The 20903-nt window shown below is 41.6% G+C and overlaps 3 non-coding genes and 1 pseudogene across 3 annotated transcripts; 2 read left to right on the top strand and 2 right to left on the bottom strand.

The window, feature by feature from the left end:
- The first annotated feature begins 274 nt into the window (after positions 1-274).
- On the top strand, positions 275-347 carry trnar-ccu (transfer RNA arginine (anticodon CCU)). The gene has a single exon. It is a non-coding gene; the product is annotated as a tRNA-Arg (tRNA).
- Positions 348-727: 380 nt separating this feature from the next.
- Positions 728-799, bottom strand: trnad-guc (transfer RNA aspartic acid (anticodon GUC)). Its single transcript has one exon. It is a non-coding gene; the product is annotated as a tRNA-Asp (tRNA).
- Positions 800-2095: 1296 nt separating this feature from the next.
- trnat-agu (transfer RNA threonine (anticodon AGU)) lies at positions 2096-2169 on the bottom strand. The gene has a single exon. It is a non-coding gene; the product is annotated as a tRNA-Thr (tRNA).
- A 5681-nt stretch (positions 2170-7850) lies between these two features.
- The window catches only part of LOC115053648 (NACHT, LRR and PYD domains-containing protein 12-like), a 135799-nt pseudogene continuing 122746 nt past the window's right edge, over positions 7851-20903 (top strand).

Below are 20903 nucleotides of genomic sequence, written 5' to 3'. Positions count from 1 at the left end.
TCCTTTGGGCCATGTGGGGTCTGAGTGTGGCCCATTTTAATGTCCTGTTGTCAGTTTATTGTCTGTTCTTGTCATATTTCATTGCTTCAACATTCATCAGGATGAAGGCAGCATCAAGCATCAGAGGTTTCTGTAAAATGGACACAGTTAGGGAACCCTCAGTCTTCTGATCCGAAATCAGACGCACCATGGAACCAGAAGGGGTTGTCTGGGACTAAACTAAACAGAGCAGGTCCCTGGTGGGCTTCGAAGCCATTCACTTGTTGTCACATCTGCCCCAGTGGCCTAATGGATAAGGCACTGGCCTCCTAAGCCAGGGATTGTGGTTTCGAATCCCATCTGGGGTGGTTTACAGCAAAGCACACAAAGCCCCCGTGAAATCCTCCACAAGAGCAGAGGACCAGACATCAACAACACAACAGTCTGTGAATTTCTGTGTTTATATTCAACAATGTATTTGAAGTTGATATCTTTCTATAATAATCCATCATGGACCGCTGGACACTTTCGTATCAGTAAATCCACCGTGTTTTAAAGACGTTCAGAGTGTTTCAGAGTTTCTGACATGATACAGACAGACAGAGAGAGAAGAGTCCCGACACTCCCTGTTCTCACCGCGGGGTGGTCACGTGGTTCATGAGCTACAACGGAGTCCTGTGGGTGTGTGGCCATTTTGTTTACTTCTGTCACTCTGGTTAATAACATATTATAGAAAAACACACGTGCTCTCCCCGTCGGGGAATCGAACCCCGGTCTTCCGCGTGACAGGCGGAGATACTGTCCACTATACTAACGAGGAGCTGCGAAGAGACTTTTAGTGTGTGATGTAAACATGACAACCACTACACTACAGAAACTGCACTCATTCATTTGGAGCGAACGTGAGAGAGTGACGTGTGAATCTGTGTCGCGTGGGAGATCAATTAAAGGCAGGAAATGCCTTTGATCTCCAGTGACGTCACACAGTCTCGTTGTGGAGTTGTGCATCAGTGAAACATTCATTCATACACGAGGACATCACGTATGTTGTTGGAATAGAAAATCTTATTTTTTCTGTGTGTGCTCCTGAGAAAGAGGCTCAAATCCAAACCCAGGAGACAGAAGTTGAGTGAGTCAGTGAGGAAGAAGCTGCTCGTTCTCCTTCAACAGTTTGATCTGAGGAAAAGTCACTTCATCTTTTCAGGAATCAACTTCTACCATCTGTCCACTAGATGGAGATAACTGAGCATCAACTGAGAACTGAGTTCTTCATCATCTGGAAACAGACAGCATTGTTTTCTTCAGCTGGAGCTCTTTGTTCAAATCTACATTGAGATTCAGAGCCAAATGTTTTTCCTTTCCTGGATTTACTTCATCATTTCAGTCACTCTGGATTCAGCTGACAAATGCAAAATACAACCAACATTTAAGTGATGACGTGTTGAAACAAAACTTTATTGATTCAATCTGGTCAGCAGAATATAACCTGATGAAATCAGCTGCAACATTAAACTGGAAAAAAACTCAGCAGCTGTACATGCAGTGACTAGTTCTCCTGCTCAGGTATCGTCTCTCAGGGCATCATGTGTTGTCTTTGTGTGTCTTTGTGTCCGATGCTTCACAGCTCACAGGCCAAAGTACGTGCAGGCCTTCATGGCTCACCTGTACAGATCAGAGAGCTCAGCTTGCTGCAGAGCTGTTATAACGCTCCAAAGCAGGAGGTGGAAATGACTTTTCCTGTTTCAGTGATGGAGCAAAAAGTCACTGTGTGTTTGTTTCTTTTAATATTGATCATTGTAACCTACAGCTGATGAAAACCCAAAAGTAGTTTTTTTTTTCTTCAACAAGGAACTGCTGGGATGTAAACACAGGCTGCTTTAACCAGCTGACAGCATTGGCTGTGAAATCATTCAGCCTGTTATCGGCTGAAGTCCACAGCACTGTACTCAGCTGTTTTTGTTGGATAGTATCTGGTTTGGTTTCACCTCTTCCACAAAACTCCAGGATGTGTCAAAGGGAGACATGAAGACTGTGCAATTAACTGATTGGTCAGAGAATTTTAATGGAACTCCTGCAGAAGAAGTTACATGAGTATTTCCTCGACAACCTTAAACTGAGGTGCTGCTGGGATTTGAACCAAGGATCTCCTGTTTACTAGACAGACGCTTTGACCAACTAAGCCACAGCACCACGCTGAAGTCTAAAGATGTACAGAGGATCTTAAAATATTTCAACATAAGTAACTGATCATCATCACTCTTACCAAATTTTGTCTCCTGTGAAAAGCAGTCAATCACCAAATTTCCTTCTCCCAAACACAGCATGAGCCATAAAATTACTACTGCGCTTGCTTCACTTGTCACGATCCTGCAGTTAACACAACCAGACTGATATACTACAATAATGATTAAGAATCACATGTAGACTACTGTCTGATTCATATTTGGCTCAGAGCACTTTAAACACGCTTGCAAGACAACCAAGTTCATGCCACAGACATTCTAGTCCCACTGATGGAAATCCAAATTGAAGTCGGCCAGGATGCAACGTCTTTGAAAGGAATGCTAAACTTCTGTACAAGTAAAGACGGGCTTCCTCCCCATCGGGGAATGTAACCACAGTCTTCCATGTGACAGAGCGAAGACACTGTGCAGTCGACTTTGACTTCCGTTCCTTTGCAGAAACACAATCGAAAAACAAAGTCGCTTCTGCTCAGTTTTGAGCTAAGGACCTTTTAAATGTGAGGCAACCATGACACCTACTCCACTACAGAAACTGACAATGTAGGAGCTGCACCCTGAGTTATACCTGTTGATCAAGTATCTTTCAGTTTTTTTAAAGCCTCATCTGAAACCCCATTCAATGCAATCTGACTTCTTTCAAAAACCATGGACCCGCCCCCCTGGTGGGCATCAGATAGACTCCAGGTGGAAGTCTTACTTTTTTTTGTTTAGTGGCTCACTATATGCCAATATAGAAAGAAGCTGGACTTGAGAGTTTGTGAGGTTGGATGCTGCACGCTGACTGGTTGTGTGTCCGGGACGCTTCAAGGACATCTTTTCTGCCATTCTCTGCTCCAAACATTTGGACACAGCTTTGAGGAGTTAGAAAATGTGAGACATGTGGCATTATTGCAGTGAAGTTGACTAATGTGTGTGGTAGTGTGGCCGAGCAGTCCAAGGCGCTGGAAATCACATACAGTCCTCCACGCTACCAACTGAGCTACGAAAGGGAGCCACTAAAAACGTGTTTGATTCTCAGCTTATGTGTTATGTGTTATGTTAGAAGCTCTGCTGCTTGTAATATAAAACACAGCTGCTCTCCATGTGATCTCCAAGTGATACAACAGTGGTCACCTCCTGTCTGTAGGCAGACTCGTCACCGTGGATGAGGCCGATGAAAAGGATGACCTTTTTTAACCAGCAACCTCAGGATTTCAGCTGTCAGCCTCTACAGGCCTCCACACTACCAACTGAGCCACACATGACACCCTGAGAGACGATACCTGAGCAGGAGAACTAGTCACTGCATGTACAGCCGCTTCTTATCTGGAGTTTTTTTTCTGTCATCTATAATAAAGTAGAAAAGAGACACAGCTCCACAGTAACAGAGGTGTGCTGCTGTAACGCTGAGTGCTGGATTCATGTTCAGTTTATGGTTTTAGAATAAGTGATGCATTCATGTAGAAACATCAGTTTAATGTTGCTGATTTCATCAGGTTATATTCTGCTGACCAGACTGAATCAATAAAGTTTTATTTCGTGGGGTAGATTGTTTGAAGGAGCCGTCAGCTCCAAAGATTCAACCCCCAATTCCGCTGCGTCACAGCTCCGGAACAGCTTCTGCATCCAGCAGCCCTCCGCAGCAGATCAGCAGAGTAACAGATACGTAGAGTCCGAATATTTCCGGATGCCGGAAAACGGCCCATAACAGACTCTCAGAACAGGTCGAGCGGGACGGAAAATAATACGAAGTGTATTTTCAAAACAAAACACACCTGGACGGGGACAGACCTGAAATCAACAGGTCATCCCGTTGACTCCATGGACGAGGAGACCAAATCACAGAATAATCCATCATCCGCCACATCCGGTAAAGACACCCATAAAAAGGATGCAGCGTGGAATACCAAAGCAGGAGTAAGTGGAGGGATGATAAATTACTGATTTGACCCAATAAATATCATCTGGTTCTCTTTATATTTATCGGTGAGAGTACGGAGGAGTTCTGGAGACATTCCGCATCCAGTGGAATCCGGTTACACCCATAACAGAGGAAACACACACAATAGACGGAACACACACACACACACTCAGATGGGACCACCTGACTTCCAGTAACCGCAGCAGCTGAGAGGAAAAGTGTTCAGAGTTCAGCCTCCATTTTGAAGCTGTCGGAGCAGAAGCAGGGAAACTGAAGGCTGAGGCCGGTGAGTGTTAACATTATTATTATTTCACTGTCAGTTTGTCCCTGTGGACTGTGGAGGGACGAAGACTCACAGTGGACTTCTGTAACACTGAGACACTGAGACATGGAGGTCAGAGTTCACTTTGACGAACAGAGAAAAACTCCAGCTGAGCTGAGAACAGACCGTAATGTCTGATAGTATCAAAGGATGAAGGATCTACCTGATACAGAAAGTTCAGAGCTGCTCTGGAATCAGATTTTACTGTAAGTCATATTCAGTTTTCCACAGAGAGCTCAGACTGTGTTTGGATCAACAACCTTTGAAAACCTACTTAGGAATTAGTATTTACAAATTTTATTTGAAAACTGACAAATTGATGCTCATATCTGGACATGATGATCATTTTCAACCAGCTACCTTCTCAGATATATAAAGCTTCTTCTCTTCACATGAAGCTGGAAAGTGTGAGAATCTGTAAATGTGTGAACAGGATCACTGTGATCACACTGAGCTGTTTATTTACCTTCCTTCCTTTCTTCCTATTTCGTATTTTATCTGGAATTTGTAGTGAATCGTTCCTTCACTTCGTTCTTGTTCTGATATGGAGTAAGATTCTTTGACTGAGTAAACTCAAGTTTTGAAATCACCAGAGTTAAACCAGATTTTATTATTTTTTTTTAAGGTGTTTAAATGGTCACCAAAAATTAATCTAAAGTGAAGCAGAATTTTTTATCAACTTAACTTTCTTGATAAGGCTTAAGTTGATTTCCTTGAACTGGCTTGCAGTGTTATATTTGAGCCATGACAGAACAAACATGTCAGAACTGGTCTGAAACCTTGGATCAACTTGGATGAGTGAATTGAACTCTTACTGTTAATGATCCACTCTGAGTATTTCCAGATACAGTGAAGCCATTGAAGATTTAAAGTATCACTCCTTGTTTTTATTGTTGGGAATAATTTGAGGCAAAACAGAAATCTTTAAATTGTCACAAGTTGTTTGCTCAATAAAGTGACATGAATTAAATCACAATTCCATCAACACATCCCACAGTCAGATACCACCATCTAGTGAACAGAGAGAAGAAGCACCATCAGATCTGAGATGCATTTCTCTGAAACTTTCAGATTACTGACAGATCAGACTGATTTCTATGTGATGTTGTGGAGGCACACGATTTAAATAATGCGTCAAAGTAACAAATATTTAAGATGCATCCTGAACATCAGATGAGAGAACCACCTCCTCTGGTCTGGCAATTCCTGACAGGTCAGACTGGTTTAGTTGTAACTCTTGTTTTTTTTTTTTTTTTTTTTTTTTTCTTTTAAACTTGGCTTCTGAAGGAAAGATTTGGTCCTCAAAAATGTATTTCATTAAAACTCTGGACCTTCAAATGTGCCAAGCTATGGTGATCTGAGTTGAGTGTTAATGCCAATATATAACATCGAAGATTGGTATTAACATGAATCAGGAATGTTTTGTTTACAACAGAATCTGACTGAAATCAAAACAGAGAGAGAGAAAAGTCAAACAGTTTGTTGTTGTGAGTAAAAGTCAAGTCAAAAAGTTAATGACGTATTAGTGGCAATAATGATGATTATGTGTCCTGTGATGTAATGAATCTTTTTGTTGTGTTTGTGTGAAGGTGGAGGCTCAGCTATGAATCAGTGTGAGGACAGAGAGGAGGGAGCCCCTCCCTCTAAAACCACTCTGTGTGGGGAACATGAGAGTCAGACCAAAGCTCTGAGGTGAGATGAGGATCTCTAACTGTCCATCTGTCAGAGCTCAGCACTCAGATCACTGCTCCATCATTATTCACTCTCACTGTCACATTTTTTACTGCTGTTGTTTACTTTGTCCTTGTCTCCATTGGGAGCTCAACCAGGATGTGGAGATTCTTTCATTCATATTCACCAGTCCATCACAGGGCCAACACACAGAGACAGACAGAGACAAACAATCTGCCACACTCACACTCAGACATACAGACATGGCTGTTGTGGAGCAACACCACTAACCACGATGCCGCTGTGCTGTCTGCATGTAGAGATATAATAATAATAATAATAATAATAATAATAATAATAATAATTATTATTATTATTATTATATGTGGCTAAACAGGTAAAAGCTGAATTTTCTGCCAACTTTCTTGGATTTTAATTTTTTTTTTACTGTCAGCTCTGTTTCTACCAGCTACCAGAAGTTAAGATCAGAGTCTCCTGACCTGAGCTGTGCGTCCATGAAGAGTGATTGGTCTATGGAGCAACCTATTGACTTTAAGGGAGGACAACAGTCTGCTGTATCCAGCTGTGTGTCCATGAAGCGTAATCGGTCTATGGATGATTTTATCAAAGAAAAAAGGTAAAAGCTGATCATTTGTTGTTGTTTGACTCATTAAAGGTATCAAAGCTTGTCTATCAGTTTCTCTGCTGTTCATAGAAAACTCCTGGAACAAACTGTGTGTTTGTGTCTTTTCTCTTCAGAGTTCAGTCTGACAAACATCATCACACAGACCTGGACTCCATATTTATGGTGTGTAAATGTTCATCCAGTGACTACAACAGACACCAACAAAGACTTGAATTTGAAGCTGCACTCTTTAGACCAGTAGAGCTTTACTCTGTGACAGACAGGAGTTGAATTGGGATTGAACAGGTTTGGGGTGGGAGAGAGTGGGAGAGGACTGGGAGTTGAAGTTCACCACAGAGCAATAATCCATCAGCCTCAACGGATATGTTCTGTATGAATATGGTCTGTTGGAGACTTTTACAAAACATTTCTGCTCCTTCTTCTTCATCTACAGTGAATTTTAAAGTAAAGTTCAATATTTAGTTTTTTTCCAGATAATTTCAGCTGTGACTTAATAGCAAAGACCAAAGTTAATCAGATTCAGTCCTGGACCTCCATGGACTCTGTCTCTACAGGGTTTAAAGATGGAATAATTCATCAGTGGACTAGTTCAGGTGGTCTGATCCATCTTCAGCCACAGTCACAGTTAATACCCTGAATTTTCACTTCCTAAGTTGATGTGTTGAAGGGCTGTATCAGTTTGGTCTTCATGTGATGATCAGGATCTCTGTGTTGTCAGAATCTAAAGTCAAACTTAGTAAGTTACACCAGTGAAGTTAGTTTAGTGAAGTCAGCAGGTCTGAATCTTTCTGTGTAGCTCTGGAAAGAGACGTGGCAGCAGATGATACAGCAGCAGCTAAAGTTGAACTCTGCTGACTGATGATCTGATGCTTTGATCCATCAGTTTATACTGAGAGTGAACTTTACACAGGATGTTATTGTGTTCCAGCTGCTGGAGGAGAACATCGTCTGTTTTGTGAAGAACGAGCTGAAGGAAATCAAAAGGAGTCTGAGTCCAGATTACCCACAATTCATCAAGAATGAGGATGATGAGGTGGATGAAGAGCAGAGGAGGAGCAGAGAGGCATTTCTGAAGATCACAGTGAACTTCCTGAGGAGGATGAAGCAGGAGGAGCTGGCTGACTGTCTGCAGAGAGGTAAGAGGATTTAATATGCTGGATCAATTAGACATTTACTAAAGTCTGAGGAGACGGAGAGAAATATGATCATATTCTTATTCCTTAGAAGTAAATATCAACCTTGTAATTTATTTGTATTTTGCCCTTTCAGAGTTTATTGCACCAGTTTGTCGACGTAAACTGAAATCTGTCCTGAAGAAGAAGTTCCAGTGTGTGTTTGAGGGGATCTCTAAAGCAGGAAACCCAACCCTTCTGAATCAGATCTACACAGAGCTCTACATCACAGAGGGAGGGACTGGAGAGGTCAATGAGGAACATGAGCTCAGACAGATTGAAACAGCATCCAGGAAACAGGACAGAGCAGAAACAAGCATCAGACAAGAAGACATCTTTAAACCCCCACCTGGAAGAGACCAACCAATCAGAACAGTGATGACAAAGGGAGTGGCTGGCATTGGGAAAACCGTCTGAACACAGAAGTTCACTCTGGACTGCGCTGAAGACAAAGCCAACCAGGACATAGAGTTCACATTCCCCTTCACCTTCAGAGAGCTGAATGTGCTGAAAGAGAAGAAGTTCAGCTTGGTGGAACTTGTTCATCTCTTCTTCACTGAAACCAAAGAAGCAGGAATCTGCAGCTTTGATCACTTCCAGGTTGTGTTCATCTTTGACGGTCTGGATGAGTGTCGACTTCCTCTGGACTTCCACAACACTGAGGTCCTGACTGATCCTACAGAGTCCACCTCAGTGGACGTGCTGCTGACAAACCTCATCAGGGGGAAACTGCTTCCCTCTGCTCGCCTCTGGATAACCACACGACCTGCAGCAGCCAATCAGATCCCTCCTCAGTGTGTTAACATGGTGACAGAGGTCAGAGGGTTCAATGACCCCCAGAAGGAGGAGTACTTCAGGAAGAGGTTCAGACATGAGGAGCAGGCCAGCAGGATCATCTCCCACATCAAGACCTCACGAAGCCTCCACATCATGTGCCACATCCCAGTCTTCTGCTGGATCACTGCTACAGTTCTGGAGGAGGTGTTGAAGACCAGAGAGGGAGGAGAGCTGCCCAAGACCCTGACTGAGATGTACATCCACTTCCTGGTGGTTCAGTCCAAAGTGAAGAAGGTCAAGTACGATGGAGGAGCTGAGTCAGATCCACACTGGAGTCCAGAGACCAGGAAGATGATTGAGTCTCTGGGAAAAGTGGCTTTTGAGCAGCTGCAGAAAGGAAACCTGATCTTCTATGAATCAGACCTGACAGAGTGTGGCATCGATATCAGAGCAGCATCAGTTTACTCAGGAGTGTTGACACAGATCTTCAAAGAGGAGACAGGGCTGTACCAGGACAAGGTCTTCTGCTTCGTCCATCTGAGTGTTCAGGAGTTTCTGGCTGCTCTTCATGTCCATCTGACCTTCATCAACTCTGGAGTCAATCTGATGTCAGAAAAACAAACAACCTCCCTGTGGTCAAAACTGTTTAGGAACAAACCTGAACCTTTAATTCTCTACCAGAGTGCTGTGGATGAGGCCTTACAGAGTCCACATGGACACCTGGACTTGTTCCTCCGGTTCCTTCTGGGTCTTTCTCTGCAGACCAACCAAACTCTCCTACGAGGCCTGGTGACACAGACAGGAAGTAGCTCAAAGACCAATCAGAAAACAGTCCAGTACATCAAGACAAAGATCAGTGAGAATCTGTCTCCAGAGAAAAGTATCAACCTGTTTCACTGTCTGAATGAACTGAATGATGGTTCTCTGGTGGAGGAGATCCAACAGTCCCTGAGATCAGGACGTCTCTCCACAGATAAACTGTCTCCTGCTCAATGGTCAGCTCTGGTCTTCATCTTACTGTCATCAGAAAAAGATCTGGACGTGTTTGACCTGAAGAAATACTCTGCTTCAGAGGAGGCTCTTCTGAGGCTGCTGCCAGTGGTCAAAGCCTCCAACAAAGTTCTGTATGTACAAATAAATCCATCTATATCAACCAAATTTTTTTCTTTGTCAAAAACATATATGTGATTTTCTCCTCTTGTTTTTCTGATTCCTCTTCAGACTGAGTTGCTGTAACCTCTCAGACAGAAGCTGTGAAGCTCTGTCCTCAGTCCTCAGCTCCCAGTCCTCTAGTCTGAGAGATCTGGACCTGAGTAACAACAACCTGCAGGATTCAGGAGTGAAGCTTCTGTCTGCTGGACTGGAGAGTCCCGACTGTAGACTTAGAGGACTCAGGTTTGTGCTCAGTAGGGTTCAGTACTATAGCAGACGCTGATCTACCAAATAATTTTGTTAATTCCGATTACCAGTTCACTTCAAGGTGACACATTGGTAAATACATGCTGATGCCCAGTACAATATTTGTCGAGCAAAATAAAAGCTAGTGGTGGAAATACTTGAAATTTCCGGAAGCATCTGGTGAAGCATAAACTATTTTTAAAGGTGCATGATTGCAGGTGTTTGATATGCTGGGAACACACAAAGTGTTGAGTGAGCACAGCTGCAACCAGAAAGGGTCAACATGCTTGTCTTTCAAAAAAAGAACCCTAAAACTAAAAAGAAGTACCTCTGATATTATTCTAAGTGTTTTTGTTGTTTATTTTTTTTTTTGTCAGTCTTAGGTTTATTTTAGTGTTCAAAGGTTTAGGGTCTATATTTATATTTAAAGGGTAAACATGAATTTTATGTTTATATTTCCTTATGTTTTTTATTGTGTTGAGAATTTTCAAAATAAAAGAGCAAAAACTATTTGCACGTTTTTATGATAATAATTTCATGTTTAAGTTGATTATTCAAGCGTTACACATTCACAGTAAAGTACCTAAATGAAATACCGTTGAGTACGGGTACCAAACACCAGGTAGCAGTACTGGTGTTAGTTCAGCTCTGAAAGGTGGCCAACCCTGCTGATCAACTGTTTCATATTGATTATACAATGACCTGCTATTTACTTTGAATAATGAATAATAATAATAATGAATAATGTGTGTATATATATCACTGCAGTGTTCAAATCGCATGATAGTTTTTCTTTCTGTAATCCTCTAAAGACTGAGCCTCTGTAACCTCTCAGACAGAAGCTGTGAAGCTCTGTCCTCAGTCCTCAGCTCCCAGTCCTTTAGTCTGAGAGATCTGGACCTGAGTAACAACAACCTGCAGGATTCAGGAGTGAAGCTGCTGTCTGTTGGTTTGAGGAGTCCACACTGTGAGCTGGAAACTCTCAGGTCAGAATTCATGTTTTTGTCAAGAATTTTTAGATATTTTTATGATTTTTCATTAAATGAAGTAAAATGAACTGAAGATGTCTTTAGATTTGGGAGATTGTCATCAGTGTAAAATACAACACAAAACACAACCTTTCTGCTGCTTTTGGCATCTGTCACAGTTGTGATGATGGAGTTCTCATTCAGGAAAATATTTAAGGGGCTCAAAGACACCAGAGGTTGAGTGGACTGCTGATATGATGCTCTGTGGATGAATGAACCTGGTTGAACACAGAGCAGAATCAATGCATCACTATACTGTGTTTGTGTTACTGTCTTTACTTTAATCAGTGTGTTTGTGGTTCAGCTGTTGTGTTGCTCTGCTGTTTATCTTTGTGTTTTCTTTCAGTGTTTCTTTGTTGCTGCTGATTCTCTAAAAAGTAGCAGCTTCTTTAATTCATGCAGCTCATCAGAGGTGACAAGTAATGAAGTACAATTACTTTGTTACTGTACTTAAGTAGATTTTTCAGGTATCTGTACTTTACTTGAGTATTTATTTCTCTGACGACTTTTTACTTTTACTCCCTAGATTTCTACACAAAAATATGTATTTTCTACTCCTTACATTGTAAAAACAGGCTCATTACTTAAAAAAAAAAACCTCCACAGACAGACTAGAGAGGGAAAGAGGGAGAAGGGTGAGTGGGAGAGCGCAGATAGAGAGAACTGATAACTTGTATTCAGTAACGGTGGGGGAGCTAGAGGGGGCTGGATTTTTCATTGGGGGGCTTATGAATTTTAACTGTCTGTTGGTCACACATGGACACGCATGTGCAGCTTTTTCGTAATGCGTGATTTGATTGGTTTCATACATATGTTACAGTTTTGACAGCTCTCCCAGCAATGGCATAGCAATGCAACAGTTGATTGTGGATGCTGCTTACAGTATTTTTATTTTTGCTTGGGGGGCTTAGACTTTTTAAGGATGTACGGCAAATGGCAAAAATTCATATTTACTTTTTACTTTTACTTTGAAAGTACATTTCAGAGCCTGTACTTTCTTACTTTTACTTGAGTAAAGAAGTTGAATCTGTATTTCTTTTAACAGAGTGTTTTTTTCCACATGTATCTTTACTTCTACTTCAGTACAGAATATGAGTACTTTTGTCACCTATGTCACCTCCTCATGAGTGCTTGTTGTTCCTGCTGCAGTGTCTAAAGACCAGATTATATATGATTGATCACTTCTCTTCATTTATCTGAGTTTTTTTCTGGTTAATTGTAACTGCACCTATGAAAATGGTGATATTTTATACTCAGCTGTCTGCACAGTCATCAGAGTCAGCTGTTTGATTTTTGAAAAATTTGATTTTGAAAATCTTTAATGTTCCCAAAGGGCAATTTGGTTTACAACTCAAGTTAAAACAATCAAATCTTACATGACAATAAAATTATTAGTACAAATATAAAATACATAATACAGTCATCACAGTTTCACGGGTGTATCACTCCCAACAAGCTCACCTACAGCTTATTTAAAAATCAAATGGCAGATGGAACAAAGGAATTAAGATTTTTTATTTAGCCCTACTGGGGAAAGTGTACCTTCTCTTAGAAGGGAGAAGCTGAAACTCTCCATGGAGAGAGTTCTCCAGAATGGTCTTTGCCCTCTGAGTGGCTCTAGCTTGATACACCTTTCTCAGATCATTGAGGCTGGTGCCAATGTTTTTTTTTTCTTTTTTCAGTTTGACCACATTCCTCAGCTTGTTCCTATTTGAAATGCTGAGGTTATCAAACCAACAGATAAAAGCAAAAGTTAAAATGGTGTCAGTAACAGACGAATAAAATATTTTAAGAAGCTTTTTGTCAACATTAAATCACCTCAGTTTCATCAGATAAAACAGCCTTCTTTAGCCTTGTTACAAATGACATCTGAGTTTATCTCAAAGGACAGTCTGTCATTCAGGATGGTACCTAAGTACTTACACTGACTCACTATTTCCACTGCTGTACCTGGGCTTTGTTTGGGCTTTGACAGGAGGGTTCTTGCAGAAGTCGAGGATCATCTCTTTTGTTTTAGACATGTTAAGCTGCAGGTAAGGGTCATCAGACCATTTAACAAAATAGTAAATGACAGGTCCATGGCCCACCTTGTGGTCCTGCAGGAGGCTAACAATCACATCTTCAAATTTTATGATAAACCTTGACTCAAACATGCTCTTACAATCATTGGTGTCAGGGAAGAACAGAAGCGGTGTCAATACACACTCCTGAGGTGAACCTGTGGAACGCAATAAGGCCTCAGACGGGGTTTCTTTAACACCAGTTCTCTGCAGCCTCGTCAGAAAATCAACTAACCAACATGTGGTTCCAAAATCAATGCTGGGAATTTCTGAAAGCCTCTGAGCAAGAACATGAGACTGCATACAGTTAAAGGCTGATGAAAAGTCAGCAAAGCATAGACGTGCATGTGATTTCCTTTCATTGTCTGTGTCATTGAAAGCAAACGTTTTTTAACCAGGGGCTCAAAACTCTTCATCACCACTGAGGTGAGGGCCACAAGACGATAATCATTTAATATCTTTGGGGTTGGTACCTTTGCCATTGAAACAATAATGGGTTGTTTCCATTATGAGGAAATTTTAAGTAACAAGGACCCCTGAAAAATGTAAAGATTTCATTTAAGAATGGGACACAACATTTAAGTAGTCGACCTGTTGCCATTAGGTTCATCTTTTCAAAAATGTTCCACACACTGATTTCATCTATCTGAATCAGGCTGCTTACTGCAGCAGCCCTGAATTTGAATTGATTTTCAGAAAAGTCCTTAGAGTCAAATCTCAGATAAAATTGGTTGAGCTCTTCTCTGGTTGAGAGTATTAGACACTTTTTTTCTTCCCCCCCTTAAACCATAACCTTATCCTTTATAGAAAAGGAAAGTATTGTTTTGTACATAAGGTTCCACTGAAGCGGAGCAGATGGCATGATATTGTTCTGTTAGTGTAGAAAGTGAAGCTGTTTTCTTAATTTTATTCAACAGTTCTTTCATCTGACATTATTTTCACAAAACATTTCTTTTTTGTGTATGTGTTTGTTCAGTCTGTCAGGATGCCTGGTCTCAGAGGAAGGCTGTTCTTCTCTGGCCTCAGCTCTCAGCTCCAACCCCTCCCATCTGAGAGAACTGGACCTGAGCTACAATCATCCAGGAGACTCAGGAGTGAAGCTTCTGTCTGCTGGACTGGAGGATCCAGACTGGAGACTGGACACTCTCAGGTCTGGACAGCTCTGAGGAACTCTGCTTCATGTTTGATGGTGGATCAAGTTGATCCTGACTCTGTTTCTTCCTCCAGGGTGGACCATGGTGGACCACAGAGACTGAGACCTGGTCTGAGGAAGTGTGAGTGTGTTTTCACTTTGATTCATGAAAACTCAGCTGCTCATGTTACACTAAATTTTTACATTTCTGACTGAAGTACAAAGATGAGTTTCATTCAGGATCAACACTTCATGTGTTTATTGATGTGGATGTCCATCAGCCGTCATCTTTGACTCCACAGCAGATAAAAAGCAGAACATTGCTGACATCTTGACTCTCATGTTCAGTAACTGTTGATGTTCTAACTGGATTGTTGGCTTTTCATTTAAATGTAGTCAAACATTATTCACAGGTGATGAAATGTAAGTTTGAATGATTCACTTTCAGTAAAGTTGTTGATAAATGAACAGATGATAAACTGCAGCTGTTGTTTCTTGTTCTCTCCATCAGATGTCTGTGAACTGGAACTGGACACAAACACAATCCACAGAAACCTCAAACTGTCTGACAACAACAGGAAGGTGACACGTGTGAGAAAGGATCAGTCATATCCTGATCATCCAGACAGATTTAATATCTGTCCTCAGCTGCTGTGTAGAAATGGTCTGACTGGTCGCTGTTACTGGGAGGTTGAGTGGAGTGGACTGGTTTATATCTCAGTGAGCTACAAAGGAATCAGAAGGAAAGGATACAGTGCTGACTGTGTATTTGGACACAATGATCAGTCCTGGACTCTAACCTGCTCTGATTATGATGGTTACTCTGTCTGGCACAACAAGAGAAAAACGTCCCTCTCCTCCTCCTCCTCTGTCTCTAATAGAGTAGCAGTGTATGTGGACTGTCCTGCTGGCTCTCTGTCCTTCTACAGAGTCTCCTCTGACTCACTGATCCACCTCCACACCTTCAACACCACATTCACTGAACCTCTCTATGCTGGGTTCTGGATCTGTTCTGGTTCAGTGTCTCTGGGAAAAATGTATTGAAGCAGACTTGAAACTAGAAACTGAGACACTTCACTGTTGGCTTCACTTCTCAGCTCTGGAGTCTCCACCAGTACCATATTGGAGACAGATCTGGACTTTACTGTCTAAATCACTTTTAGTTCCTGAAAGTCCATCAGTCTGCACACTCATTATGTTTCCATCATGCTCTGGTTGTTTTCTGTAACCAAGAATTGTTTGCTCCAAGAGGGAAAAAGGGAAGAAAACATGTGATGGCCTGACCGATGATGATGCTGAACGTTTCTCAGCATTAGTGCTGAATATCTTCAGATGAATTGTTGTCTGTGGCCTTTATTTTCTTCTTCCTGCCTCCTGTTGGACTGTCAGTTTATTTCAGTTCCACTGATCTGTTCAGTAGCATGATGTCCCCGGGACTTCAGGCTGCAGTCTGAATGAGACAAACATGGATCACAGGAACCGTTCAGTTCCTCCAAGAGAATCATCAGGAACTCAGAGTTCATCATCACAGCAATCAGCTGCTCTTCAAGCCTGTCTGGTTTTTAAAGGGAGCCTGAGATGGCACTTCCCACCCAGAACACTCCAGGATTCATTCAGAGCCTTAATCCAACCCTTTTGGACCAGGCTGCTCCCACAGTGACTGAAACAGGAAAAGTCATTTCCACCTCCTGCTTTGGAGCGTTATAACAGCTCTGCAGCAAGCTGAGCTCTCTGATCTGTACAGGTGAGCCATGAAGGCCAGCACGTACTTTGGCGTGTGAGCTGTGAAGCATCGGACACAAAGACACACAAAGACAACACATGATGCCCTGAGAGACGATACCTGAGCAGGAGAACTAGTCACTGCATGTACAGCTCCTTCTTATCTGGAGTTTTTTTCTGTCATCTATAATAAAGTAGAAAAGAGACACAGCTCCACAGTAACAGAGGTGTGCTGCTGTAACACTGAGTGCTGGATTCATGTTCAGTTTATGGTTTTAGAATCAGTGATGCATTCATGTAGAAACATCAGTTTAATGTTGCTGATTTCATCAGGTTATATTCTGCTGACCAGACTGAATCAATAAAGTTTTGTCATTGCATTTGTCAGCTGAATCCACAGAGTGACTGAAATGATGAAGTAAATCCAGGAAAGGAAAAACATTTGGCTCTGAATCTCAATGTAGATTTGAACAAAGAGCTCCAGCTGAAGAAAACAATGCTGTCTGTTTCCAGATGATGAAGAACTCAGTTCTCAGTTGATGCTCAGTTATCTCCATCTAGTGGACAGATGGTAGAAGTTGATTCCTGAAAAGAGGAAGTCTCCTGGGTTTGGATTTAGGTCTGGGTCTGGGTCTAAGACCAGGTGGGCCTGCTCAGAGTCTCTGTGTTGGATGTGAGCTGCTGAAATCTCTGAACACCATGACACAGATAATATCAGCCTGATGTGTCATCTGTAATCCAGATGTTGTCAGCAACAAACAGATGTTCCTGACAGAAGCTGTGCTGATGATGATTCTGGATAGAAACTGGGAGGAAATAACTTTATTCTCTGTTTGTTTTTCCACGGAGGAAGTGAAGTTACACCACGTGATATCTTTCTTTCGTTTTTCTTTAATAGCTCAGTGACAGAAGTTAACTCTCTCTGGTCAGCGGCGTCCTGCTCGCAGACAGCAGTTTTATTTTGAAAATCAACCGGATTCTCTTTGCTTTAGAAAGTCCAACTTCCTGCCTGTCTCATGTAAAGACAGAACAGCAGATATGAGTTAGTTCGATCAACTCGGAAACTATGGTGGCTGGTAAGTGCAAAACAAAATTACTAAGTGCGAAACACCTTTACAAAGCGTGAAACAAATGTACATGTTGGGAAACATTTTTATCTTTTATTCAACAAAATTACATAATAAAAACACTCTTACCACAGACAAAATAAATTTATATTTTAAAAAACAAATTTACAAGTGGCAGAACACTTTTACAAATCCCGAAACAAATTTCCAAACGACAGAATCTTCCGGAAGGGGAATGTACCAAATGCCGGAAGTGATCCAGAAGAAGATTGACTGTGAGCTCAAAAAGTTTGTATCGGTTTGTGTGGCGGGAAATCTTTGCGGAGTGAAGGTTTATGGCAGCATGGAGTAAATGATGTTTTGGCCGTTTTGTGGAAACAACTTGAGCCAATTTACGCGGTTGTGTTTTCCGTGCGGACGATCTGTAGAATGTTTAACGTTGATGAACGGACCAGACGGAAGGAGCACGCGCACAGGAGAATTCTAATAAACAGCCGGAAAATGCTAAACAAGCTAAGTGTAGCATCGCGCTAACTAGCTGAAGCCGCTGTCAGACATGCAGTGAATTAAAGTGCACCGTTTCATTTAGCAGCCAATCGTTGTCTTCACGGAATAGCAACGCGTTTAGATAGTATGTGTTGCTTTTTATTTTATTTTTTTATTTTAGGCTTTCAGTTATGCTAAACGCACAATTGTTGCTGATTGTTTTAGCTGCTGCTAACTTTCTGTTTTGATACGGAACTCCGTTCATTCCAGCAGAACAACCATGAACATCATATAAACAATTCATGGAGGACAGAAAGTCAAAGTCAAAAGAACTGTGGGCCGAAAGGAAACAGGTCCAGGTACGTGTGTGGATATATCTGTAAAATATGGAAGTAAATATGTGTGTGTGTGAAATGAATGATATCTTGTTATTTAGCAGATAAACATGGATTGATGGCGCCACATGGAGCTGATTTAAAAGCTCAGAGAGGGAAAACACTCCCATTATATACAGATCCGGAGGTAGCAGCACCTGATCTACTGAAGCATGATGTGAAGTTTACACGGTGCAAACATCAGCCTGTGGACTCTTAAAAGGATGATTCCTCTCCAAACGCCATCAGGTTGGAACTTCGTGGACCTGGACAACTGTTTGGCTATCGGACGATGTGGCAGGTACTCAGACAAAAGTCCAATCTTCGAGTGAAGAGAGATGATGTGATGAATGAGAGAGCACGCAGAAGGTTTCTAAGAAGAAGCTGCTACTCAATGGGAGCGAACTGTATGTGGCATGCAGATGGTTCTGATAAACTGGCTCTCTCAGGACGCATGGATGGATTTTTTCACCTAAAGTGCTGTGACAAATAACAAGAAGCCAACAGTGATCGCTGAGAATCTCCTCTCATGAGACTGAGGACTGATTGTGGTTTGGCCGCATCATCACCACACACACACAGATTAAAACAGGACATTGTTTGTCTTACAAAGGTCTTTTAGTACACGAAATAAAAATTGGAATGTCCTCTGAGTTCTGCTCTTTCAGCATCCTGTTATGTATTTACATACTTTTTTTGGAACATGCTAAAAGTAAGAATTAGTTGAGATAATGATTAAAAAAAAAAAAAACACAATTACATTTTATGAAGTGAAGAAAGGGCCAATTTAAAGGTTTAATCAGTGCTGACTGACAGTTAAATATTTCACATAGAAATGTTTTATACGAACAAAAAAAATGCTTCTAGAAATGTCCCCAAAGCAGCCCAAGGGGTCCAGAAGAAGCTGAACCTAAACCCCAGGTGGAGTTTGGAGGAGCTGGCTGAGAGGAGAGGAGGACTTGAGGAGTCTCTGGGATCATGGTGGACTGGACTCTGTTCTCAGACCAGTTCTGATTCCTCTGTCAGTCTCTGCTGGATGAAGCTCTCCTCTCCACCTCCCAGGAACATGGTCCAGAGTCTGGACAAGCTGCTGCTGCAACATCTGGATCATCAGGAAGCAGCTGATCCTCCGTCAACACACACGTGTTGTGAAGAGGTTTCTCTTCACAGCCGCCACTTCCACCTGTGGAGAGAAGAAGAAGAGAGCAGATCCATCAGTGTTTCCTGACTCTGTCCATCAGCTGTCAGTCAGTGATGCAGATCCAGCATAAAGACCTGCAGGGACTTCAGTCCTGTTCAGTCCAGATGTGCAGCAGCTGCTTCCTCTCAGCTCATGTTAACGTGTTGGAGTGAACACACTGAGCTGGAAACTCACAGACCTCAAGTCTGCTGACTCAGCACATTTCTCTGAGTCCACAGTGGAGATAAAGTGCTGAGTCATGAAGGTTCATCACTTTACTGATGATTTACTGAAGGTCCATTTAAACAGAGAGACTCAGACAGACAGACAGACAGACCACATGGTGACAGTGTGATGAAAGAAGATCAGTGATGTGCAGCTTTCAGTCAGACTGATCTCAGAGCTGTGACAGATGAACCTGATCAGAGAACAAACAGTCTCAGCTCAGATCTGACAGTTTGATGGACGAGGACCAGAATCTGAACATCTCTGAGTTCTTCAGCTGGAATCTGCTTCTTTTTTGATGGTCACATGATCACAACAGTCCTCTGACTGATCTGATTGGCTGACTGTTTTCTCTCTGTCTAATCCTGAAATCTGTTTCTGTTCTCCTCTCACAGCTTCACTGAGGGTTAGAGTTAGACAATATTACTGAAAGGAACATGAACTGAGTCCAACTGTAGCGGAAATAAAACATCAGTCTGACCTCAGAGTCTCCAGTCTGAAGTCTGGACTCTCCACAAGATCAGACAGTTCCTTCAGTCCTGAATCCTTCAGGTTGTTCCACCTCAGGTCCAGTTCTCTGAGATGGGAGGGGTTGGACTTCAGAGCTGAGACCAGAGAAGAACAGCTGACCTCTGACAACCTGCAGCTCTCCAACCTGAGTAAAGAATAAAAGATGTGACTTTAGGAGACAAAGTTCCTGCTTGAAAGTGTTTTGTCATCTGTTCAGAGCGAATTATGTTTTAGTGAAGGGATTCCTGTGGTAGCTGATTTTATTTCTGTGGTTTGGGAAAGAAGGCAAAATATTTTTCTTTGGTTGATTGTTTTGTTTAAAATGTACCATTATGACTAGAGAAAAGGAAAATAATGTATTTTTGTTTATATGCAGATATATGAGAGTTCAGGTTGTTACAACAGCCACTGGATGATTAAATATGTCTTATAAACCCATGTGGGTTGGACATTTTTATGAATGACACACAAATTAATCAATGAAATGAACCACAGACTAAAATCTGTATACTAACATGCAACTATATATGAATATATGATGTTCCCTTTCACAAAAACAAGATTGAGTGATAAACTGCAAGCAATTAAAACGTCTTTTTCAATTTAATAAAAATCTGTTTTCCAAAGTTAAAACTGCAGTTCTCCAACCTGAGTAAAGAATAAAAGATGTGACTTTAGGAGACAAAGTTCCTGCTTGAAAGCGTTCAATGTTTCATCAAGTCAACACATGATTCACAACATCTGGAACGTTTTCACTTAATTCAGCGGTGACCACGTTTAACATGCTGAGTTTGGTCTGAATCTTTCAGTCAGCTTGAGTCACATGACTTTATAGTCGTGTTGGAACACAAAAAATAATAATAATTTACTATGATTCAGAATCAATTCAAAATGTCCCAAAATCAATTTAAAAAATAAAACAATGCTGACAAAGACGCTGTCTGACGTCACCACAGAGCTGGTTCTGGAACATACGCATGCACCAAAACAAGGAGGAAACTACAATAATGG

Source organism: Echeneis naucrates, chromosome 2 (genome assembly GCF_900963305.1).
Source record: "Echeneis naucrates chromosome 2, fEcheNa1.1, whole genome shotgun sequence".
Taxonomy (NCBI): Eukaryota; Metazoa; Chordata; class Actinopteri; order Carangiformes; family Echeneidae; genus Echeneis; species Echeneis naucrates.
This window is presented reverse-complemented; position numbering and strand designations above follow the sequence as displayed.